Source organism: Gorilla gorilla, chromosome 2 (assembly GCF_029281585.2).
Source record: "Gorilla gorilla gorilla isolate KB3781 chromosome 2, NHGRI_mGorGor1-v2.1_pri, whole genome shotgun sequence".
In the NCBI taxonomy this organism is placed as follows: Eukaryota; Metazoa; Chordata; class Mammalia; order Primates; family Hominidae; genus Gorilla; species Gorilla gorilla.
Genome location: NC_086017.1, coordinates 141,081,703 through 141,107,618, shown reverse-complemented (window position 1 = coordinate 141,107,618; position 25,916 = coordinate 141,081,703). Strand labels below are relative to the sequence as shown.

The following is a 25,916-nucleotide window of genomic DNA, read 5'->3' as shown; positions in this document are numbered from 1 at the left end:
ACACCTGGGGGACCCTTAACCCCAAAGTGGATTTTATGGACAACAGCACACTGGGGAGACAAGGAGCCCCACAGCACTCCCACCCTCTCCCCAGGTCACTTCTTGCTTCCTGGTCCTGCTCTTTATTGGGGAAGGAGAATCTTATTTGACCAGTGGAACTCCAGGACAGTCCCTGGCCACCATCAGTAGTGGGCAGGGTCACAGCATATTCTAGGCTGTGCACACTGAGCCACCGGCCATGCACAAGGGCAGGGCCTTCTGGACCTCCCTCAAACTTCTTAATAACACATGAGGAAGCTCCCTGATGGGAGCCACTCTGACCCCATGCCACTCTAACCCCAGCACAGTCTGGTTCCCAGGACTTCAGGATCCTCCTGGAGACCTCTCAGCATGATTAACACAGTCAGACGAGACCTGAAGGGGCCGCTGGTCCTTCTGAAAATGCTCACCGGGCAGTGTGAGTGTGGGGAGGCCATGCACAATGTGTGGGACTCTGCCTTGCACCTGCTCAGAGCCTCAGCCCTTCAGAGCCACTGGTAATGATTTTCTGCGGGTAGGGTCACCCTGATACTTCTCTGAGGTCTCTTTTCCTTTCAGTTTTTCTGAGTAACTGAGAGGATCACATGACTGCATACTGCCTAAACTAGGGTGTGCACAGCCCCCGTTCTGTGCAGGGAGGGCACAAAGCAGCAGATTGTCTGTGACTCATCTGCCACCTTTCCAATGCTACTACAAAATTTGCAAGAAACGGTAGTGTTATCAGGAATCACCTTTATTTAAAAAAGATAAAGCAGGATTTCTGGGCACACGGAAGCGTGAGCATCTCGCCCGGCTTCTCTCCACAGTTGTTGGCGTCCACTGTCAGGTTTCCATGTTCTTGGACCTCAGGGCCTTCGTCCTCTCCAATCTAAATGCAGAGAGACATTTGATACGGACTCTCTCAGTTGTTTTGCAAAATGCAACACACTCTCATTGACTCTGGTCACCCTGCTGTGCGCTAGATGTCAAAACCTCTTCCTCCTGTCCGGACTTTGGTCCTTTAACCGACAACCCTGATGGTCTGCAGGTCAGTGCTGGGTGGGGGATGAAGCAAGGCTTCCTGGAGGCCAGTGTGCTGAGCCCTGCAGTGTGAGGAGAGGTCGCCTAAGTAAGTAGGGACAAGGGCAGGAGGGTAGCCTCTGCAAAAGCCCAGGGATGACCGAGGGTGGCTTGCTGGAGTGATGTGCTAGTCTGAAGGTGGGACTGGGGCCAGGTTGGGAGAGCTCGAGTCCCAGGACAGAAGCTGAGCCTGTATTCTGAGGGCCGTGGGCACTGTGGAATAGTTCTGAGCCCCCTTGCTGGGCCACAGCCTTCAAACCCTGACTCTGCTCCTGACGTGGGAGTGGGCTCAACTGAACTTTACCACCACACCAGCCTCACTGCCTCCAGTCTCCCCCACCCACACCTCTCCATTCAGGCTCCCAAAGGGATCCAAGGGAAAGCCACCTCTGGGCTCCACCACCCAGCTGGTGGCCCTGAGAGCTTCAGAGGGAAGCCCTTCTCCTTGTCCACCAGGGCTCACCCGGGCAGCCCCACAGCCCTGCCTTTCAGACCACCCCATGTGCCCAGGTGGGTCACGTGATTCTTGAAAACAAAATGCTTGTTCCTTGGTGCCACAAGGAAAAATTAGCATTCAGACAAAAAGTTTTCTCAGCAAGGCAATTTTACTTTCTGCAGAAAGGATGCTGCCCATCAGCAATTTTGCCACAAGAGCACGATGAATAAAGAAAGGCAGGAATATTTATCCTTTACACACTGGGTCCTTACTGCTGTGTCCTCTCTTCATTGCTTGGAGACGGACCTCACAATCTAAGCTAAACTCAATTGGCTAACAACTTAAAACTTTCCTAAATAGGTAAAGGCAATGGAGAACAAAAGGAAAAGAGGAAGTTGCTTGCAAAAGGTCTTAGAAAAGTAATAACATTTCCAAATAAGGAAGGAAGAGGAAGTTAGTCTTTAAAAGAAACTATTACTTTTAACATTTATTATTTATTCTTTAACAAGAAGGGAAACTTTGAAGAGGAACTTTTTATTTTCCACACCGTCATGTTTCCTACACAACGTCCCCACTGCCTAGAGTTCCCCCCTTACTCTCCTGCACTGAGTGACTTCCTGTCCCTTCAGTCCTAGCTGAGATACCCGGTACTCTGGGGAGCATCCCTGAGCCCTGGACACAGAGGAGCCCCTTCTGCCCTGGATCCCAGAACCACTTGTGCTTTCCTCCTGTCACAGTGCAGAAACTCCCACCACACACACACAAACACAAACAGACACACACACACACACACAGAGACACCTGCACACATATTCACACACACTTGCCACCATTTGGGGACATTGATTACTGCCTGCTGGACCACCCCTCTCCCACCCCAGCCTCTCAGGGAGCCCCAGGCAGAGGTGTTGCTATTAATAGTAGGGGCCCTGTAGGTGCATTGGAGGTAGGGAAGGGAAGGGCTCCTCAGGAATACCCCTGCCTGGATGACAGCCACCCCATGGGGGGCACGGCCACCAGGAAACTTAGGTCTTGAATAAGGCGGAGGCAGCAGGTACAGCCTGGAAGGATAAGGTGGGGCCAGATTCCCAGGGTCCCTAAATGCCAGGATGAGGTGCTTCCATTGTCTCCTGGGGTGCAAGCTTTGGAAGAGGCAGGGTCCATGGGGGCAGCACTGGGGAGGCTGGCCTGGAGGGACATGGCCACTGAAGGGGTGCACCTGTCCCTGTCCCTGATGGCTCAGCCCTCACTGGCACCAGGAATCCCTTGGTGGGGAATGGGGGGTGTCATGGCCTCCCGCCTGGTGCCTGAATACCCTGACATGTTCCACCCAGGATCCTGCACTTCTTCCTTCTTTTGTTTTTTTTTGTTGTTGTTGTTTTCAAGACAGAGTCTCACTCTGTCATGCAGGCTGGAGTGTAATGGTGTGATCTTGGCTCACTGCAACTTCCACCTCCTGGGGCCGAGCTATTCTCCTGCCTCAGACTCCTGAGTAGCTGGAATTACAGGCGTGCACCACCACGCCCAGCTCACTTTTTGTATTTTTAGTAGAGATGGGGTTTCACCATGTTGGCCAGGCTGGTCTCGAACTTTTGACTTCAAGTAATCTGCCTGCCTCAGCCTCCCAAAGTGCTGGGATTACAGGCGTGAGCCACCGCACCCGGCCTGTACTTCCTCCCTCTGCCCTAATGTCCCCCAATGATTGCTGAGTCACTCAGGCTTCCTCCCCTTGAAGTCTCTGCTCCCCTCAAGCTGCTCCCCCTTGCGGACTCCCCCCTTGTTTTTGTCACCCACACTGCACACCTTCTTGTCATTGACTCACCCTTGCTTTCCTTTTTTTTTTTTTTTTTTGTGAGACAGGGTCTTGCTCTGTCACCCAGGCTGGAATGCAGTGGCACGATCATAGCTAACTGCAGCTTCAACCTCCCAGGCTCCAGTGATTCTCCCACCTCAGCCTCCTGAGAAGCTGGGACTACAGGCTCATGCCACCACGCCTGGCTAATGTTTTGTATTTTTTATAGAGACAGGGTTTTGCCATGTTGCCCAGGCTGGTCTTGAACCCCTGGGCTCAAGTGGTCCTCCCATGTTGGCCTCCCAAAGTGCTGGGAATCCAGGCGGGAACCACCTACTGACTGTCTTCACATAGGCCATCACCAAATTAACTTCCTCTGGGGCAGGACAGGTGTGAAGTCGGTGAGGGGAAGCAGCAGGTTGTGAGGAACACAGATGGAAGTGCTGTGCTAAACGGACCTGGCCCCTAGGTGCAGTGTTGGGGAGTAACAGGGCATGGTGGAGACTGTGGCAAACGAGTGCACGGGCCGGGTCTAAGGGCAGCCACCATGCACCTCTAGCTGATTTCTGTTGTTGTTGTTAACACACACGTGTGCGCGTGTGTGCGCTCTGTCCCAGGTTTGAGCAACCACTGATCTACTTTGTGTCTTTATGGATTTGGCTGTTCTGAACATCTTATGTAAATGGAATCATACAACGTGTGGTCTTCTGTGATTGGCTCTCTGCACTTCACACGTTTTCCAGTTTCATCCACATTGCAGCATGTGTCAGTATTTCAGTCCTTTCTATGGCCAAATAGTAATCCATTGTATGGCTATGCCACATTTTGTTCATTCACTCATCATTGTTGGAGATTTAGGTAGTTTTCACCTTTTGACTATTATCAATAATGCTGCTGTGAACATTTGTACACAGGTTTTTGTGTGGACATGTTTTCATTTCGGTTGGGTATATACCCAGGAGTGGAATTGCTGGAGTCATGTGGAAACTCTGTATTTACCTTTTTGAGGAACGGTCAGACTATTTTCCCAAGTAGCCACACCATTTCACATTCCCACCAACAGTGTATGAGCATTCCAATATCATGACATGACAACTCAATGCAGTCGTTGATCCTGGCCTGGATCCAGTATTGGAGGGGAAAAAAAAAAGCTGGAGGGATGCCAAGACAACTGGCCACATTTGGAATATGAACTGTCAATGAGAAAGTATCATTATCAATAATAAATCTACTGAATTTAATAACTGCACTGCAGTTATGTAAGAGAAAGTCCCTGCTCTTAGGAAATACACTGAACTGTGAAGGGTAAAGGGACATGATATATGCAATGTACTCTCAAATGGCTCAGAAAAAAATGAGAGAAAGAATGACTAAATAAGTGCAGCAACATGGTAGAAATTGCAGAATCTGGGTTAAGGGTATACAGGAGTTATTTGGCTTACTCCTGAAAATATCCTGTAAATTTAAAATTCTTTTCAAAATAACAAGTAAAAATTTATTTTATTTTATTTTATTTTTTGAGACAGAGTCTTGCTCTGTTGCTAGGCTGGAGTGTAGTGGCAAGATCTCGGCTCACTGCAACCTCCAACTCCCTTGTTCAAGGGGTTCTCTTGCCTCAGCCTCCCGAGTATCCGGGATTACAGGCATGTGCCACCACGCCCAGCTAATTTTTGTATTTTTAGTAGAGACGGGACTTCACCATGGTGGCCAGGATGGTCTCAATCTCCTGACCTCATGATCTGCCCACCTCAGTCTCCCAAAGTGCTGGGATTACAGGCGTGAGCCACCGCCCCCGGCCAATAACAAGTAAAAATTTTTTAAAAGTTTCTAAAACCACAAAGCTGCTAAGGGTAGAGCTAAGATTGATGAATTGATTGAGTTTTGAGACAGGGTCTCTCTGTTGCCCAGACTGGAGTGCACACTGCAGCCTCAACCTCCTGGGCTCAAATGGTCCTCCCATCTCAGCCTGCTGAGTAGCTGAGACTACAGGTTCACGTCACCATGACTGGCTAATTTTTTGGTATTTTTTGTAGAGATGGGATTTTGCCATGTTGCCTAGGTTGGTCTCAAACTTTTGGGCTCAAGCCATCCACCCGCCTCGTCCTCCCAAAGTGCTAGGATTACAAGCGTGAGGCACCATGCCAGGCCTAGAGCTGAGATTTAAATCCAAGCTGTTTGGCATTCAGGAACTCAATGTTGTCTCTCTAATCAGGTAGCTCAACGGCTCTCATTTTACAGAGGAGGACACTGAGGCCCAGCCTGTTAGTTGTGGCATCAGGACTGGTTTGTGGGGGCCCAGCCTGGTAAGCTTCCATCACTCTCTTGGACTGTCCTGTTGACAGGGCTGAAGGTCCTGGCTTGAGACAGGACCTGATGTTTCTCTGGTGCCCCTCCCACCACTTGCTGAGTTAGTTGGATCTCAAAGGTAGGATCCTGCTGACCTTGTCTCTGGATTACTGGACAACAGGGACTGAGAAAGTTATGTTTAATTAGAAGAGACACAGGCCAGCCTTCATGGACTTAGTTGTATCCCTCTCTGTCCCACCACTGTGACATCTGTGATATTGTCTTCCCTGCCCAGCACCCCCTTTTCTTCTGGGAACAACACCTTCTTTTGGGGACCTGTTCCTTTCTGCTTTCTAACCACTATGTAATTTCAGTGGGTGTTATTGGTCATACGCTCATGGCCACAGTTGATCGGTCTAGGGATGAGCATTGTACTCAAAATGGGCCAATCAGAGCCTTTCCATCAGATTTGCTGGACTGGACTGACGCAGGATACAGGTTTTCTAGCATGAGGCTCAGGAACTAATGGCAGCCACATCCCCCATTATGGGGAGAAAGCTGATCTGATAAAACTAGGAAAAGCAGAGAGGGGAGAAAGTGTCCAAGGGCCCACTTGTCTCTGAGGCCCTCCCTACACTTCCCAAGGCTATGTTCCATAAGCACACCAGCATTCTCCCAATAAATGGCTCTGATTTTGCATATGCCTATTTGCTTTGGATTTCTATCACTTGAAAACAAACTAGATCAATACGCCTGAGATCCCAATCACTAGCAATCCTGACCGTGAGGCCCCGGCAGGGAGGATGTCGGAGTTCTGTTCCCCTGGAGCTGACTGGCTCACTGGGTGGTCTCGAACTCCTGAACTCATGTGATCCACCCACCTCGGGCTCCCAAAGTGCTGGGAGTACAAGCGTGAGCTACCGCGCCCAGCCACAAATCTTAAGAATACATTTCTGGCTGGGTACGGTGGCTCACGCTTGTACTCCCAGCACTTTGGGAGGCTGAGGTGGGCGGATTACCTGAGGTCACGAGTTCGAGACCAGCCTGGCCAACATGGCGAAACCCTGTCTCTACTGAAAATACAAAAATTAGAATTAGCCAGGTATGGTGGCATATGCCTGTAATCCCAGCTCCTTGGGAGGCTAAGGCACAAGAATCGCTTGAATCTGGGAGGCGGATGTTGCAGTGAGCTGCGATGGTGCCATTGTACTCCAGCCTGTGCAACAGAGCGAGACTCCATCTCAAAAAAAAAAAAAAAAATTTCTGTAGACATACTTACCTGTGTAACCACCACCCAGATCAAGACACAAAACATTTCCAGCACCCAAGAAGACTACTGTGTACTTCCCAGTCAGTGTGCTTGCCCCCGCCCACTACTATTCTAGCCTACCTCTGTCATCATAGGCTAGTTTTGCCTATCCTTGAACTTCATGTAATGGAAATGCACAGTGTGTGCTGTTTTGTGTCCAGCTTCTTCTACTCAGCACAATATTGGGGACGCCTAATCTGTAATACTGGCCCCTATACTCTTCATCTTCATGCTGCTCCTGAAATGATAGCTAGCATTTGTTAGGTATCTGGCACTGTTCAAGATCTTTACATTATATATTCATTTGCTCCTCATAGTACACCTATGAGGTAAGCACAAACGAAGACACTGGGGCACAAAGAGGTGAGGGAATTTGCCCAAGACACAGATCTGAAGTGGCATAATTAGGATGGGAAGGCAGGCCATCCACCTCCAGTCCACGCTCACACCTAACAGCTAGGGGATCTCATATGCACTTTAAGGACTGAGAGAGACTCTCCAGGTAGAGCTGAGTTTTTGGAGGGTCAAATGGGAAAATAGAAGTAAAAATGTACTAAAAAGAGAAAAGAGTTATACAAATATAAGTCAGGATTATACTTCATTTAATATGACTAGGACCACCATTCACTCATTCATAAATCTTAATAAATATTTATTAATTTAATAAATATTTAATTTAATATTTATCAATATTTATTAATTTAATAAATATTTAATTTAATATTTATCAATATTTATTAATTTAATTAATATTTAATTTAATATTTATTAATATTTATTAATTTAATTAATATTTATTGAGCTCCTAAAGATACATGGAGGTCAGTGGGTTCAGAATGACAGAGACAAAGTCCCTGCACTGGTGGAGCTTACAGTCCAGAGAGGAAGGCAGAAATGTAAGGGGAAGTTACGGGTATGTTGGGCTAAGAGGAAATTCAGTGTTTTGAGAGAATGTCATAAGAGCAGCTGACTTTGTGGGGTCAGGGAAGGCCACCCTGAGGAAATGACATTCAAGCTGAGACCTGAACCATTTAAGCCAACTCTGTTGGAGAGGAAGGAGTATCAGGAACAGGAAATAGCATAAGCAAAGGCCCTGAAGTAAGAAAAACTAGCACAATCATTAGAAATTTTAAGTCATATCACTTCTTGGCCTTTTGGCTAAGATGAAGCGTCGAAATTTTTTTTTTTTTTTTTTTTTTTTTTTGGAGATGGAGTTTGTGGCCCAGGCTGGAGTGCAGTGGCATGATCTCTGCTCACTGCAACCTCCGCCTCCCAGGTTCAAGCGATTCTCATGCCTCAGCATCCCAAGTAGCTGGGATTCCAGGTGCAAACCACCACACCTGGCTAATTTTTCTATTTTTAGTAGAGGCAGGGTTTCACCATGTCGGTCAGGCTGGTCTTGAACTCCTGACCTCAAGTGATACGCCCACCCTGGCCTCCCAAAGTGCTGGGATTACAGGCATGAGCCACTGGGCCCAGCCGAGAAATTCAAAGTCACTAGTATATGATAGTTTTCTTTTTTTTTTTTTTTTTTTTTTTTTTTTTGAGACGGAGTCTCGCTCTGTCACCCAGGCTGGAGTGCAGTGGCGCGATCTCGGCTCACTGCAAGCTCCGCCTCCCGGGTTCACGCCATTCTCCTGCCTCAGCCTCCCGAGTAGCTGGGACTACAGGCGCCCGCCACTACGCCCGGCTAACTTTTTGTATTTTTAGTAGAGTTGGGGTTTCACCTTGGTCTCGATCTCCTGACCTCGTGATCCGCCCGCCTCGGCCTCCCAAAGTGCTGGGATTACAGGCGTGAGCCACCGCGCCCGGCCGTATATGATAGTTTTCTATACAACAGTTGTTTGTCTTACTTTCGTGGAAATAAAATGCTTTATGGCAGTTTCAATGCTTCCTTGCTCCCACATATGATGATTACTAGATGTAACAGTCTTTTTTGGTCACTCTAGACCTTAATTCGTTTCTACTAACTTTTATTTGGTGAAGCTGCATTCTTTACTGGTTACCCATATTAGCAAAGTGAAATACACACTGAGAGACACAAAGTATTTGGAAATGTGATAAATTATTACTGCAGCCTGCTGCAGTGGCTCACACCTATAATCCCAGCATTTTGGAAGGTTAAGGCAGGAGGATTGCTTGAGTCCAGGAGTTTGAGGCCAGCCTGGGCAACATAGTAAGACTCTGTCTCTATGAAAATAAATAAATAGGGTGGGCGCGGTGGCTCACGCATTTAATCCCAGCACTTTGGGAGGCCGAGATGGGCGGATCACGAGGTCAAGAGATTGAGACCATCCTGTCTAATGCGGTGAAACTCCATCTCTACTAAAAATACAAAAAAAAAAAAAAAAATTTAGCTGGGTGTGGTGGCGGGTGCCTGTAGTCCCAGCTACTCAGGAGGCTGAGGCAGGAGAATGGCGTGAACCCAGGAGGTGGAGGTTGCAGTGAGCCGAGATGGTGCCACTGCACTCCAGCCTGGGTGACAGAGAGAGACTCTGTCTCGAAAAATAAATAAATAAATAAATAAACAAATAAATATACAATTATTGCTGCAAAGACATTGCAATACTTCAGCAGAAGTTACTCCAGATCTTAACAAACAACGTTTTTAGTTTCTCTCTGTTCATTTCCCATCAATATCATCATTAACTAATATTCCTTAGTCAATTTCAGTTATAAATTTTTAATAGCTGTTGAAGTTCATATTTCCTGTAATTCTTCAAGTTACATATGTTATCTAGTCCAGTGATTTTCAAACTGTGATATGCAAATGACCTGGGGGTCATGTCAAAATGAAGACTCTGACTGAGCTGATCTGGAGTGGGGCTGAGATTCTGCACACCTAAAGAGCTCCCAGGTGATGCTGATGCTGCTGTTCCAGGAGCACATTTTAAATAGTAAGGATCTTGATTAGAAGACTGAAAAGGGCATTATTTTCTTTCAGTATTGTAAACTTTTATTTTTAGGGTGATATTGCACTTTCTGGCCAGGCGCGGTGGCTCACGCCTGTAATCCCAGCACTTTGTGAGGCCAAGGCAGGCAGATCACCTGAAGTCGGGAGTTCCAGACCATCCTGGCTAACATGGCAAAACCCCATCTCTACTAAAAGCACAAAAATTAGCTGGGGGTGGTGGTGGGCCCCTGCAGTCCCAGCAACTCGGGAGGCTGAGGCAGGAGAATTGCTTGAATCTGGGAGGTGGAGGTTGCAGTGAGCCGAGATCACACCACTGTACTCCAGCCTGGGTGACAGAGAGAGACTCCATCCAAAAAAAAAAAAGAAAAAGAAAAAGAAAAAGAAAAAACAATGACATTGCAGTTTCCAATGTAGAATAAAAAAGAAATTGATTTTAAAATTTAGTTTTGGAACATAGATGGGCTGAGGGATTTGCAATTGAAATCCCCTTTTTCTAATATTCTCTATGCAGGAGAAATTGAAAGGAATGTCAAGAGACTCTGCAATTTATTTTAAACTCAGTAATCTATCTTTTTGTAAGCATTATCACTTAGCTTTCCTTTGAAGAATTTTTTAGGCCAGGCGCAATGGCTCATGCCTGTAGTCCCAGCACTTTTAGGAGGACAAGGCAGGAGGATTGCTTGAGGCCAAGAGCTTGAGATCTTGTCCCCAAAAATATATATTTTTTAAAAAAGGTAAAAAATGAATTTCTTAATCCCTTTGAGGTTTTTGAGAGCATTATGTACATTAAAATTTTTTGACATTGCATTTTGATTTTTCTCTGTCATTTTGTTAAAACCATCAGTTTTACTTAAAGCATCATACCAGGTCAGTACTTAGCTAATAAATTTAGACATATGTTTGAAAGTAGAACTTTGGCTGGTATTTTAGAACGTGTATTCTTTATTAACCATCATCACAAAAAAGAGCATTGCATGCTGTTTGTAATTGTGTTTTTACTGGTGAGACACAGTAGAGACAGAGCCTGGCTTTGGCTCACCCCCATTAGAGCATTCCCACAGATCACAAAACCCACACCATTACCTCGCTGCTAATAGTCTTTTTACTTAAAGAATTCCAGGAACTGGCTTTAGGAGCTAACCAAGGTTGCAGAGTGTCCCACCTCAGAAAGGAATGCTGCTGGACAATTGATTTATAGTCTTGTTGTCACAGGCCAGACTACCAGGTGGCCCATTACTCAAGATAACCATCACAACTGGATATGCTGACTTGCTACCCTACCCCTCACATCGTTTGCCTTGCCCAGCCTGTGTAGACTCTACTTCTGATGTCAGTTCTGTACTTTGCCTAATAAAAAAGTCCTACCTGTTCTTTTATAGGTGGAGTCTGTCAGGGAATTCTCTCTCTCTCTCTGTCTCTCTCTCTCTCTCTCTTTCTCTCTCATTCTGCCTCCCTTATGGCTGGACAAAAGCTCCAGTGAAGCTTTGAGAAAACTCTTTTGGCCTCATGTCAATGTTCTATTGCATTGAGAGCCCAAGAACCCATGGTCAGTTGACACGGGCATGGCAGTCTCAACTCGATTTTCCTGTCACACGTTTAACAGTGGTTTCAAATTTATATCCAGTGTGTTTTCAATATACCCAAACATTTAACTGAAGCTTTTGGTAGATGTATAGTTCTTTTTTTTTTTTCTTTCTTTCCCCAAGATGGAGTCTGCTCTGTTGCTCAGGCTGGAGTGTTGCAGTGAGCTGAGATCATGCCACTTCACTCCAACCTAAGCAACAGAGCAAGATCCTGTCTCAAAAAAAAAAAAAAAAAAAAAAAGGCAAGCAAGCAAGCTTTAAGGTGGGCGTAGTGGTATGTGTCTGTAATCCCAACTACTCAGGAGGCTGAGGAAGGAAGATTGCTTGAGGACAGGGGTTCAAGACCAGCCCAGGCAACACGGTTAGATCTCCCCCTCATCTCAAATAATAATAATGATGCTTTAGAAAAGGAACATAGAATGATATAGAATATACCATTCTATATTTTATAGTGTATATATACATATATATATATTTTATTCAAGGATTTCCTATTGCACCATGTTGTCATATTTCTAGCTTCTTGAATTATTTTTGTCTGGTTCAGTTTTTGTAAGTAGTTTACTAAAATTTAAAAATAATCTTTCTCCAGTTGTGACAAAAATCTCCCAAAAATGTTCACATATAGAAGTATTTGAGTTTAGAAAATCACAACTCTAACCATAATCATCTGCACTATATGCCTCACATCAGGTAATGTGTCTAAAATAATAAGTAACATTTAGCATTTCTGACCTTATCCCAAAGTATTTTAATAGCATCTGTTAATGTTTTAATTAATGGGTTTTGTATTGCATCTCCTGGATAACAAAGTAGAGTAGATTTTTGGTGATAACATTTGATTTCTGATAAATATTCTGCCTTGATGTTATCAAATGTTGCCAAATTAATATTCTGATTTCTATACTGCTGAGACTAGCTCAGTCGTGGAGACCCTAACCCAGCAGCACTAGAGGAATTAAAGAAATACACACACACACACACACACACACACACACACACAGACACACACACACACACAGAAATATAGAGTGTGGAGTGGGAAATCCAGGGGGCTGACAGCCTTCAGATCTGAGAGCCCCAAACAGAGTTTAACCCACATATTTACTGACAGCAAGCCAGTGATAAGCATTGTTTCTATAGATTACAGATTAACTAAAAGCATTCCTTACAGGAAACAAAGGGATGGGCCAAAACAAAAGGATGGGTTGGGCTAGTTATCTGCAGCAGGAACACATCCTTAATGCATAGATCACTCATGCTATTGTCTGTGGCGTAGGAACGCCTTAAGCAGTTTTCTGCCCTGGGTGGGCCAGGTGTTCCTTGCCCTCATTACAGTAAACCCACAACCTTCAGTGTGGGTGTCATGGCCATCACAAACATGTCACAGTGCTGCAGAGATTTTGTTTATGGTCAGTTTTGGGGCCAGTTTATGGCCAGATTTGGGGGCCTGTTCCCAACATGTTCCCCCTTTTTGTTTTTGCAAGATGATAAATGCAAAGGTGGCTTTATCACGGTGAGCTACTTCTTGCAGGAGTCAGGAGCTGCAGACTATACAAAGACAAACAACACAGATTAAAAGCACCATCATCATTGAAATCACAGAGCTTCCAAGTGTTTTTATCTATTTTAATGGTTACTACCTGCTCATCTGTCTGCAGCTCCTTCAAGCACTCCTATTTCTGGCATTAAGGTCAGGTGTGCCTGGGATGCTTTAAATATTTGTTCTTTTAATTTTGCAATATCCAAAGACAAGTTTGTAGAGTGTCCTTCTAGATGCTTTTTTACTCTCTCCCACATTTTGATCTTATTAAGAGCCATTAATAGTTTCCACAAATCCTTCTGTTAAGCTCCTAGAGCGGGCCATATCATTTGAGGTTGAGGTGCCACAATACCACCATGTTTTCAAATAATAGGAACTCTTGCCATACTTCTTACCATTTCTACCATTTGACCATTTTGTTCAGACCAGCTGAACATAGTGTGGCTGTGGCACACAGACTGAGAGGTGCAATTCAAGCTAAACATCCCCTTAGGGGACCAATCAATAATGATTCCATGGGAATTGTTGCACAGCACCTCTGCCTGTTTTGCAATGCAATCTTCCCAAACAAATACGTTCATTATTTCTAGCCAGGTCCAATTCTGTTTACAAATAGGTTTTTGAGGGCAGTATACCTCAATTATAGGAGCAGATTTATTATGGTAAATACGGAGACCAGAAAGCATGTGTAACTGTGTCATAGAGTGATTACATCCAGGCATTATTGTCAGCCAAGATTGATAAATATGCCCAATAAGTATAATTGTCCTCTGTGCCAGCCCTTGTTGAAGGAATACTCATGGCAATGGTGATCACCACTATCATAGCTATCATCAAATTACTCATTGTGACTGGTTGTCCCACTTTCCTTAGGTTTTCTTCTGTCATCTGTGACAGCTTCTTGATCTGTCCCCAGGTAGGTGGCTGCGTTCGATGGGTGTTGCTCGTGACAGTTGGGTCCCCCTCAGCATCAGTCTCAACATGGCTGCAACCGGGGGATCCTCGGGATCCTCCCAGAATCTATTCCTCAGCATCAGGCTCATGATAAGGTTTCAGGTGCCTCGATGATATCCAAATTGGCAGTTGATTTGGTCCTGGAGAAACACAAGGATAACCTCTACCCTGAGTTATTATTCTACCCATTTCCCAACTTTTTATCATTGGCTCTCTCCACCAAACCAGTTGTTCTGCTTCTGTCTTTGCAGCTGGTTTCTGTAGATGCTATTCAGCTGCTGATAGCATCTGGCCTTTAGGCAGTCTCAAAAAATTTAAAGTCAATAATACTAGATTCAATTGCATATGGGGTATCCCATAGTTCCTGTTTCCCCCTTTTTGCTTTTGCAACTGCTGTTTCAGGGAGGGATTCATTCTTTCCACTATGGCTTATCCTTGAGAATTATACGGGATGCCAGTAATGTGTTTAATATTCCACATAGAGAAAAATGTAGCTAGAGCTTGGCTAGTATAGCCTGGGACATTATCTGTTTTAATAGAAGCTCGAATGCCCATCACCGCAAAACACTGCAAAAGGTGATGTTTAACACAGGCAGAAGACTCTCCTGATTGGCATGTAGCCCAGACAAAGTGAGAAAAGGTGTCCACACATACATGTACATAAGCTAGTCTCCCAAACGAGGGAACATGGGTGACATCCATTTGCCAAAGAGAATTAGGTTCCAATCCTCGAGGATTAACTCCCCCTGTAAAAGACGAGGAATGCACCATTTGACAAGTTGGGCATCACTGGATAATAGCTTTAGCTTCTGTCCAGGTAATACTGTATCTGCGTTTGAGACCAGAGGCATTAACATGGGTTAAATTTTGAAAGTGTCTGGCATTAGATATTGCAGTAGCAACTAGGCGATCAGCCATTTGATTCCCTAGAGTCAAAGGTCCTGGAAGAGGTGTATGAGCCCGAATATGAGTAATGTAGAAAGGGTGCATTCTACTCCTAACTGCTGTTTGCAGTTGGGTAAATAAAGTCATCAGTTGTTCATCTGTGTGAAATCGTAACTGAGCATTTTCAATTAATTGTGTGGAATGAACCACATATGAAGAATCAGAAATCACATTAATAGGCATATCAAAAGCAGTCAATACCTCAATTATAGCTACAAGCTCTGCTTTTTGAGCTGAAGTATAGGGCGTCTGGAAAACTTTACCTTTCAATCCAGAATAAGAAGCTTTACCATTACTAGACCCATCTGTGAAGACATTTTCAGCACTTTCAATTGGTTTAAATTTAGTTATTTTAGGGAGAATCCAATTAGTTAATTTCAAAAATTGAAACAATTTTGTTTTAGGAAAATGGTTATTGAAAATACCCACAAAGTCAGCTACATGGGTTTGCCAAGTAAGACTATTTATAAAAGCTTGCTGTATTTGTGTCTTTGTAAGAGGGACAATAATTTTTCCAGGATCATATCCATGTAATTTAACAATCCGAGTTCTCCCATTTCCTATCATAGTAGCAATTCGATCCAAATAAGGGGTCAAAGTCTGTGAATTAGCATGTGGAAGAAAAAGCCATTCTACTAAGTCCTGCTCTTGGACAATAACACAGTAGGTGAATACTGAGTTGAAAAAATTAGCAAATCTAGAGTCTTCTCTTGATCTATTCTATTCATTTGAGCTTTACAGACTTGCTTTTCAATCAGCTGTAACTCTGCCTCAGCCTCATTTGTTAATTGCCAAGGGCTAGTGAGACTAGGATCTCCTCTAAGGATAGAAAATAGATTACTCATGGCATAGGTAGGAATGCCTAGAGCAGGTCATATCCAATTAATGTCCCCTAGTAATTTTTTAAAGTCATTTAATGTTTTCAATTGATCCCGACGTATATGGTTACTTTCTGTGGCACAATGGTAGTGTCATTTACTAAGGTCCCCAAGTAGGAGTAAGGAGTAGTAGTCTGAATTTTTTAAGTAGCTATAATTAAACTGGCATGAGAAATCGAGTTTTGCAAGTGATCATAACATTGGAGTAATATTTCTCGAGTGGCAGCAGCACAAAGTATATCGTCCATATAATGAATAATGTAACACTGTGAAAATTTTTATAAGTAGGTTCAATTGCTTGCCTTACATAAGTCTGGCAAATTGTTGGACTGTTTAACATGCCTTGTGGCAACACTTTCCAGTGCAAATGCTTAGCAGGCTGCAGGTTGTTTACTGCAGGAATTGTAAATGCAAACTCTTCACAGTCTTGCTCAGCTAAGGGGATACTAAAGAAACAGTCTTTTAAATCTATGGCTGTTAAAGGCTGATTTTTCAGAATCATAGCAGGAAAAGACAATCCTGGCTGTAATGCCCCTGTAGGTTGTATAACCGACTTAACCGCTCTTAAGTCAGTTAATATTCTCCATTTACCTGATTTTTTCTTAATAATAAAGACTGAAGAATTCCAAGGGGAAAATGTTGGAGCTATGTGTTCTTTTTCTAATTATTCAGTAACTAAGTCCTCTAAAGCCTCCAGTTTCTCTTTATTTAGTGGCCATTATTCTATCCAAATTGGCTTATCTGTCAACCATTTTAAAGGTATAGGTTCTGGAGGCTTAACAATGGCCACGATCAAAAATGATACCCTAAACCTTGGTGGGAACTTTGTCTTCCCACTTGAAATGGTTCCTTCAAACATTGCAAATTTTTTCCTAGTCCCATACCAGGGACATACCCCATTCCATGCATCATATGTTGACTTTGAGGGCTATATAATTGTTCTGGAATTAGAACTTGTGCTCCCCATTGTTGTAATAAATCTCTCCTCCATAAATTTATAGGTACAGAAGTTACAATTGGTTGAATAGTCCCAGGTTGTCCATCGGGCCCTTCACAGTGCAAAATATAACTACTTTGATATACTTCAGGGGCTTTACCACCTCCAACTATGTTAAATTGAGTGAGTTGAATTGGCCAGGAGGATGACCAGTGCTGTAGAGAAATAACTGAAATGTCTGCTCCTGTATCTACCAAACCTTTAAATTTCTTTCCCTGAATAGTTATTTCACAGGTAGGACATTTATCAGTAATTTGATTCACCCAATAAGCTGCTTCGCCTTGTTTATTTGTGCTTCCAAATCCTCCTGTTCGTTTAATTTCACTTTTCCCCATTTCCACATATGGCACAATCAGGAGCTGTGCTATGCGCTCTCCTGGCTCTGCTTTCCAGGCAACAGAAGTAGATAAAACAATTTGAATTTCCCCATTGTAATATGAATCAATGACTCCTGTATATACTTGCAGTCCTTTTAAATTTAAACTAGATCTACCTAGAAGTAATCCTATAAGCCCCACTGGCAACATCTGACTGGAGACAGGAACATTCTTTAACAGTCCCATTACAAAAGGATAACCTGGTCTATATTGATTAATAGCTTGTTTAAATTCTTTGAGTAATTTAAAAGGAAAAGGCTCAAATGTAGCTATAATATTTCCCTGTTGATCTGGGGGGTGTATTCCAACAGGGACTGCCAAACCTCTAAATCACCCTCTCTTCTAGCTTGCTGGATTCCTGCTTGAATAGAACTGAGAGTGGTCACTCAAGGCGCTGCTCGGTCACTGGGGCAACTACTTTTCACCCAGTGTCCTCTGGAAAAGAAAGATCTGGAGGGTCAGGCTACTCTTTTTCTTCAAAATAACGAGGGGGTGCAGAAGGGTAGGGAGGAAACTCTTCCTCCTTTGCCGCTTTAGCTTTAGCTGGCAAACAAACCTGCTCTGTTATGTCTTCTGTTAGTTCATTATACTTTCCTTCCTCCTCATCATTAGGGTGAAAAGGTTCCAAGGTGGAATGAACCAGAGCCTGCACTTGTCCCATTGATAACCTGATGCTTCCGAGCTCCCCTTCTTACTCACCACGGGGATTGCTTAAGAGTACTCAGGTGTCCTCCAGCTTAGTTCCACATTCTCCAACCGTCGCTCTGGCAACCATTCAACCCAGGTTCGAGCCCCATGTATGGACACCACTTGTTGAGACCAGCTCGGTTGTGGAGACCCTAACCCAGTGGCACTAGAGGAATTAAAGACACGCACACACAGAAATATAGAGTGTGGACTGGGAAATCAGGGAGCTGACAGCCTTCAGAGCTGAAAGCCCCGAACAGAGTTTTACCCACATATTTATTGACAGCAAGCCAGTGATAAGCATTGTTTCTATAGATTATAGATTAACTGAAAGCATTCCTTATGGGAAACAAAGGGATGGGCTGAAACAAAGGGATGGGCTCTGGCTAGTTATCTGCAGCAGGAACATGTCCTTAAGACACAGATTGCTCATGCTATTGTTTGTGGTTCAGGAATTCCTTTAAGCGGTTTTCTGCCCTGGGTGGGCCAGGTGCTCCTTGCCCTCATTATGGTAAACCCACAACCTTCAGCGTGGGTGTCATAGCCATCACGAACATGTCACAGTGCTGCAGAAATTTTGTTTATGGCCAGATTTGGGGGCCTGTTCCCAACACTATCCTTTTTTTTTTTTTTTTTTGGAGACAGAGTCTCACTCTTTTGCCCAGGCTGGAGTGCAGTGGCATGATCTCAGCTCACTGCAACCTCTGCTGCCCAGGTTCAAGCGATTCTCCTGCCTCAGCCTCCCAGGTAGCTGGGATCACAGGTGCCTACCACAGAGCCCAGCTAATTTTTGTAGTTTTTAGTAGAGACAGGGTTTCACCATCTTGGCCAGGCTTGTCTTGAACTTCTGACCTCGTGATCCACCCACCGCAGCCTCCCAAAGTGCTGGGATTACAGGCGTGAGCCACTGCACCTGGCCCTGATTTCTATACTCTTAATATTAATTGGTTAAGTGCCTGAATGCTAGACATTGCCTCACCAAAACCAGAATTTTATATATATATATATATATATATATATATATATATATATATTTTTTTTTTTTTTTTTTTTTGAGACAGAGTTTCACTCTTTCGCCCAGGCTGGAGTGCAGTGGCATGATCTTGGCTCACTGCAATCTCCACCCTCTGGGTTCGAGTGATTCTCCTGCCTCAGCCTCCCCAGTAGGTGGGATTATAGGTGTGCACCACCACACCCAGCTAATTTTTGTACTTTTAGTAGAGACGGGGTTTCGCCAGGTTGGCCAGTCTGGTCTTGAACTCCTGACCTCAGGTGATCCGCCTGCCTCAGCCTCCCAAAGTGCTCGGATTACAGGCATGAGCCACCACACCCAGCCTTATATAATGTTTTCAGCAACAGCACAGCAGCATTTCTCCCACATTATAGTTTTGCAGCAGTACCTATCACTGTGACTCCTTTCTCTCTGATGCTCTTTTCTGAGTTTTCTTTCCTTTCTTTTCTTTCTGTACTTTCATCTGAATACTTACTGCTGCCTGTTTTCCCGTTCATAAATCCACTATTTTGCTGCTTCTAATCTGCTCTAAATCTCATCTAATGAATTTTTTAATAACAACTTTAGTAGGGTATGCTGTATATCTATTCATACAATCAACTGTACCTATTTAAAATGTACAGTTTGATGAGTTTTAAGTTATGTATACACCCATACAACCACAACCATAATCAAGATGCAGATCATTCTTGTGGTGCCTAATGTCTGTAATTCCAGCACTTTGGAAGGCTGAGGAGGGAGGATCACTTGAGCCCAGGAGTAGTTCAAGACCAGCCTGGGCAACATGGCAAGACCCAACACAAGAAATTTAAAAATTAGTTGGACGTGGTGGTACATGCCTGTAATTCTAGCTACATAGGAGGCTGAGGTGGGAGGATTGCTTGAACCTGGGAGGTTGAGGCTGCAGTGAGCTGTGATAGTGCCACCACACTCCAGCCTGAGCAACAGAGTGAGACCCTGTTGCAAACAAACCAGTAAAAAAACATGCAGACCACTGTTATCATCCCCAGAAGTTTCTTTGTGCCCCTTTTTCTCACATTTCTCCCTCCACATCTGGTCCCAGGCAACCATTGATTTGCTGTCATTATAGATTAGCTAGCATTTTTCTAGAATGTTATGTAAATGGGATTGCACATTATGTATTCTTTTGTTTTTGGCTTCTGCTGCTATTAGGTTGGTGCAAAAGTAATTTTGATTTTTGCCAAAGTAATACAGTGAGTAATGGCAAAAACCGAAATTACTTTTGCACCAACCTAGTATAATGATTTTGAGATTCATGCACTCTATTGAGTGATTGATAGTTCATTTCTTTTCATTGCCAAATAATATTCATTTAATTGAATATTTTGTTGCTGAGTAAATTGAATGTATTTTGTTCATCTATTCACCTGTTGATGTGTATTTGAGACATTTCAGGTTTTGCGATCCTGTGAATAGATACTGCCAATATTCTTGTACAAATTTTGGTGTACCCAGGCACAGTGGCTCACACCTGTAAACTCAGCACTTAGGGAGGCAAAGGTGGCCAGATAGCTTGAGCTCAGGAATTCAAGACCTGCTTGGGCAACATAGCAAGACTCCTTTCTCAATTACAAAAAAATTTTTTAACTTTATTTTAAAACCCCCCAAATCTTAGTATAGATGTATATTTTCGTTTCTCTTGGGTAAATACATGATAGCCTTCTTTAGGCATCAACTTGGCTGAACTATAGTCCCCAGTTATTTAATCAAATACAAATCTGAGAGTTGCTATGAAGGTAGTTTTTGTTTTGAAACAGGGTCTCACTTTGTTACCCAGGCTGAGTGCAGTGGTGCCAGCATGGCTCACTGAAGCCTCGACCTTGTGGGCTCAAGCAATCCTCCCACCTCAGCCTCCTGAGTATCTGGGATTATAGGCACACCATCATGCCCTGCTAATTTTTAAAAAAACTTTTGTAGAGATGAGGTCTCACGGTTGCCCAGGCTTGTCCCAAACTCCTGGGCTCAAGTGAACCTCCTGCCTCAGCCTCTCAAAGTGTTGGGATTACAGGCATGAGCCACTATGCTGGGCCTGAAGGTGTTTTTGTGGATATAACTAAAATTCATAAATTGTTTTTAAGTAAGAAAGATTATCCTAGATAATCTGGTTGGTCTGGATTCAATCAGTAGAAAGTCTTTAAAAGCAGAGTTGAAGAAGAAGAAATTCTGAAGAAGAAATTCTGCCTGTGGACTGTGACTTCAGCCCTTGCCTGAAATTTCCAGCCTATTCTCCTGCCTGCATTATAGGTTTCCAACTTGCCTAATCAGGCCCCCTCCCCCCACATAAGTCAATTCCTTGAAATAAATCTCACTGTGTATCTCCTACTGGTTCTGCTTCTCTGTTGGAACCCTGACTGATACCGATTTGGTACTGAAAGTGGCTCTAGAGGAATGGAATCTTGAGGATGAGTTTTCTGAATTTGTTCTGCGTTTTCTTGAATTTCTTGAATTTCATGAATTCTTATATGATTACATTTAAAGGCACTAGTGACTCTATTTCCAGTGGTGAAGAGGGCACTGGGAGTCCATGGCATGATAAAGCATTGAATACGCCTAATGAAACACCTATAGAAAGCAAGGTTATGAGTGACTGTGTATTTGTTACCTTAGAATATTTTAGTTAAACCAAGGAACAGAATGGCATTGGCCATAACTGCACTGAAGAAAGCAGGCAAAGAAAAGGATGAGCTCAGGGTTTCAGATTCCCACCTTTCAGTGTTTAAAGCTTTAAGCTATGCATAGATGACCTGGAAGCTTCCATATCTGTCCTGAAAGGAACCCTTAGGGCCACAATTTCTGAAAACCAACCCAGAGTCTCATTCTGCAAAGGGCTGATAGAGATGCTGTTTAGAGCCTTTGGGAGGCCACTGTAGGTGAATCACGCTGCAGACCCTTAAGATTTTGGAGCAAAGCCCTGCAGAGGAGTACTGTCCTCTTGAGAAACAACGTTTGGCTTGCTGGGCCTCAGCAGAGACTGAACAGTTAACCGTGGGTCATCAAGTTACCATGTGACCTGAGCTGCTCATCATGAACTAAGTGTTATCTGATCCACCAAGCTATAAAGTTGTGCACTCACAGCAACACTCCATTATCAAATTGAAGTGGTATATATGAGATTGGGCTCAAATGGGCCCTGAAGGCATAGGTAAGTTGCACGAGGAAGTGGCCCAAATATCCATGGCCCCAACTCCTGCTACATTACCTTCTCTCTCCCAGCCTGCACCTATGGCCTCATGGGGCATTCCTTACGACCAGTTGACTGAAGAAGGGAAAACTCAGTTGTGGTTCATAGCCCAGGTTTATGATGGTTCTGCACAATATGCAGGCACCAGGTGAAAATAAAACTAGTGTCCCTTTCTGGGACATCCCTGAAGAATAATGGTGAAAAAAAAAAAATCCCCCAGTTGGCAGAACTTTGAACAGTGTACTTGGTTGTTCATTTTGCCTGAAAGTAGAAACGTCCAGAGGCTCTTCTGACCAAGAGGTCTTAGTTCCAAAAGAAGGAATGCTTCCACCAGGAGACCCAACAACATTTCCATTGAATTGGGGGTTGAGGTGGTCACCTGGCCACCTTGGGTCTTTCATGCCTCTGAATCAACAGGTAAAGTGGGAAGTTCCTCTACTGGCTAAGGCGACTAATCCTGATTACTAAGCAGGAAATTCGGTTGCTACTACAAGATGGAGATGTATTAATGATAGGTAACTTTATATTGCAGTATTAAGTTATAAGACATCAAAGGTGGAGAAGAAACATCACTCAAGGACTTTGCATCCCCTTGGGAAAAGTGTTGTTATGTTTTCAATAGTAGGCAGGATAGTTATATCATGTTAAGTGAAAGTATGACTTTGTTATTGTCTTTAAATTTTTTTTTTTTTTTTTTTTTTGAGACATAGTCTCACTCTGTGGCCCAGGCTTGAGTGCAATGGCATGATCTCGGCTCACTGCAACCGCCGCCTCCCAGGTTCAAGCGATTCTCCTGCCTCAGCCTCCTGAGTAGCTGGGATTAGAGGCATACGCTGCCACATCCGGCTAATTTTTGTATTTTTAGTAGAGATGGGGTTTCACCATGTTGGCCAAGCTGGTCTCAAACTCCTGACCTCATGATCTGCCCACCTTGGCCTCCCAAAGTGCTGGGATTACAGGCGTGAGCCACTGCGCCCAGCCAAAGATTTTTTTTTTTTAAGAGATAGGGTCTTGCTGTGGTACCCAGGCTGGAGTACAGTGGTGCGATCATAGGTCACTGCAACCTTGAACTCCTGGGCTCAAGGGATCCTCCTGCCTCAGGCTCCCCAGTAGCTAGGACTACAGGTGTACACTCCCACATTGGCTAATTAAAAAAAATTTTTTTTTGTAGAAATGGGGTCTCATTAGGTTGCCCAGGCTGGTCTTGAACTCCTGGGCTGAAGCGATCCTCTTGCCTTGGCCTCCCAAAGTGCTGGGATTACAGGGTCCCTGGTCTGTTATTGTCAGCCTTTAGAGATCAAGTATGGTTAAGGAGATGTGTAGGAGTGTGATTGCTGGGTCATCGGTCTTAATTTTAGCTATCCTAATGAGAGTGTTGTGGTTTTAAATGGAAAAATCCCTAGTTGACTAAAGATGTTGGTAATCTCTTCATTGCTTATAGGCCATTTTTGTATCTTGTGAACTATCTACAAGATATAAAAAAAGCCTTTGCCCATTGGTTTATTGGGCTGGCTTATTACTCATTTATAACAGTTCTTTATGTATTCTGGATACAAGACTTTTGTCTAATGCTTTCTATTGCAAACTCTCCACCTGTGGCTTGCCTTTTCATTTTCTTAATGGTGTCTCTCAAAGAGTACCAGTTTTTAATTTTGATAGAGTTCAACTTATCAATTGCTTTTTTTTTTTTTTTTTTGAGACAGGGTCTCACCCTGTCACCCAGGCTGGAGTGCAGTGGCGCCATCTCAGCTCACTGCAACCTCCGCCTCCCAGGTTCAAGTGATCCTCCTTCCTCAGCCTCACAAGTTAGCTGAGACTACAGGTACGTGCCAACAAGCCCAGCTAACTTTTGTGTTTTTTGCAGAGATAGCATTTTGCCATGTTGCCCAGGCTGGTCTTGAACTCCTGAGCTCAAGTGATCTGCCTGCCTTGGCCTCCCAAAGTGCTGGGATTACAGGTGTGAGCCAGGCCATGAATCACTTGTTATGGTTCATATTTTTTGTGTCCTAAGAAATCTTTGCCTATCCCAAGGTCACAAATACTTTTTCTATGTTTTCTTCTAAAATTTTCTTTTATAGGTTTAGCTTTTAAATTTAGGTTTATCATCCATTTTTAGTTACCTCAGGTGGCTCCTTCAGTGCTTCTGAAATCTATAAATGCATCCTCCACCAACCTCAAATCTAAGTAAACCTTGCCACCTCCTTCTCCTTCACTCCTCATTCAATTTATTGCCAAGTCCTGTCCATTTTACCATTACATTAGCACTCTTCTCTGCCACTACCCTCCTACTTTGCCTTGACTATGTGGCCAGTGGCCTCCTAACTGGCTTCCCGGCCCCAACTTTGAGACTCCCATCAGACCACTCTTCACGTTGCTATCTAAGTAACTTAAAAACAGACATTATGGGCTGGGGGCAAGGTGGCTCACACCTGTAATCCCAGCACTTTGGGAGGCCGAGGCGGGTGGATCATGAAGTCAGGAGATTCAGACCATCCTGGCCAACATGGTGAAACCCCGTTTCTACTAAAAATACTAAAAAAAATTAGCTGGGTGCGGTGGAGTGCGCCTGTAGTCCCAGCTACTAGGGAGGCTGAGGCAGGAAAATCACTTGAACCCGGGAGGCAGAGATTGCAGTGAGGCGAGATCGCGCCACTGCACTCCAGTCTGCCTCTCAAAAACAAAAAACAGACATAATGATCAAGTTATTTCCCCTGCAACCCTGCTGAAAAAAACCTGAATAGCTTCTCCCAAGCATTCAGATTAAAGTCCCAAATCCGGCCGGGTGTGGTGGCTCACGCCTGTAATCCCAGCACTTTGGGAGGCCGAGGCGGGCAGATCACAAGGTCAGGAGTTCCAGACCAGCCTGGCCAAGATGGCGAAACCCCGTCTCTACTAAAAATACAAAAATTAGCCAGGTGTGCTGGCGTGCGCTGGTAGTCCAGCTACTCCGGAGGCTGAGACAGGAGAGTCACTTGAACCCAGGAGGCGGAGGTTGCAGTGAGCTGAGATCGAGCCATTGCACTCCAGCCTGGGTGACAGAGTGAGACTCTGTCTCAATAAATAAATAAATAAATAAATAAATAAATAAATAAATAGGTCCCCAATCCTCACCTGTTCTTGCCTACCTCTTCCCACACTCGCAGTCTACTCCACATTCAATGATCTTTAGCGCTCCCCACTCTGGCCATGCCAAGACCTCATCCCTTGGAGCAACTAACTCCTCCCAACTCAATTCCTCAGATTCTACCCTCTTCATCCTCAACTAAATCAATTCCCCCATAAAGATTCTCTTAGTACCATATACCTCTCAGAAGATTTTTACTAATTGAAAACTTAATTTTGTCTGATTCTCCCATGAATGTTTTCCTTCTCCACCAGATCTCAAACTTCATGAGGCCAGGGACTCCGTTGACCCCATATGGTACTCCCAGCTCCTTGAACACGGAAGAAGCCTCATTACATAAGTAATAAAAATAAAATAAATTAGGAAAATGGGAATTATAAAGGGATGGGCTGGTGGCTGCTTACAATCCCTTCAGTGGTAATACTGGTGCAAAATAATGAGTCTCTGCCCTTTTCCAAGCAGCCTGCTAGGTGGAATGAAGGAAGGCCTTGCGACTCAAATAGGGAGAACAAACGTGTGATCCAGAGCGGCGGGCAGAAATCCGACGAAACCCCATATTACTCAGGGGCGTTGCTCCTAGGGCGAGGGTGGCTCGGTTCCTAGAGCTTTTTGAGAGGAGGAGCTTACCTGGAGCAATTCAGCACTACCTGCAGCGGCGCAGCTCAACCAGCCCAGAGACCGCGTGGGAAGGCGGGCTAGGGGCGGGGCCACGCCTTCCAGGGCCCATCCCCGCCCCTGCGGCGTGCGCGCGCCCGTCCGCCCGCTCCCTTGCGCGTGCG

General features: G+C 44.4%; 1 long non-coding RNA gene across 1 annotated transcript; it reads right to left on the bottom strand.

Annotated features, from left to right (window-relative positions):
- Window positions 1-754: 754 nt before the first annotated feature.
- LOC115934029 (uncharacterized) lies at window positions 755-25,845 on the bottom strand. The gene is made up of 2 exons (XR_010132923.1): window positions 25,765-25,845; window positions 755-907 (listed from the first exon to the last, which is right to left on the bottom strand). It is a non-coding gene; the product is annotated as an uncharacterized lncRNA (long non-coding RNA).
- Between the last annotated feature and the right edge of the window lie 71 nt (window positions 25,846-25,916).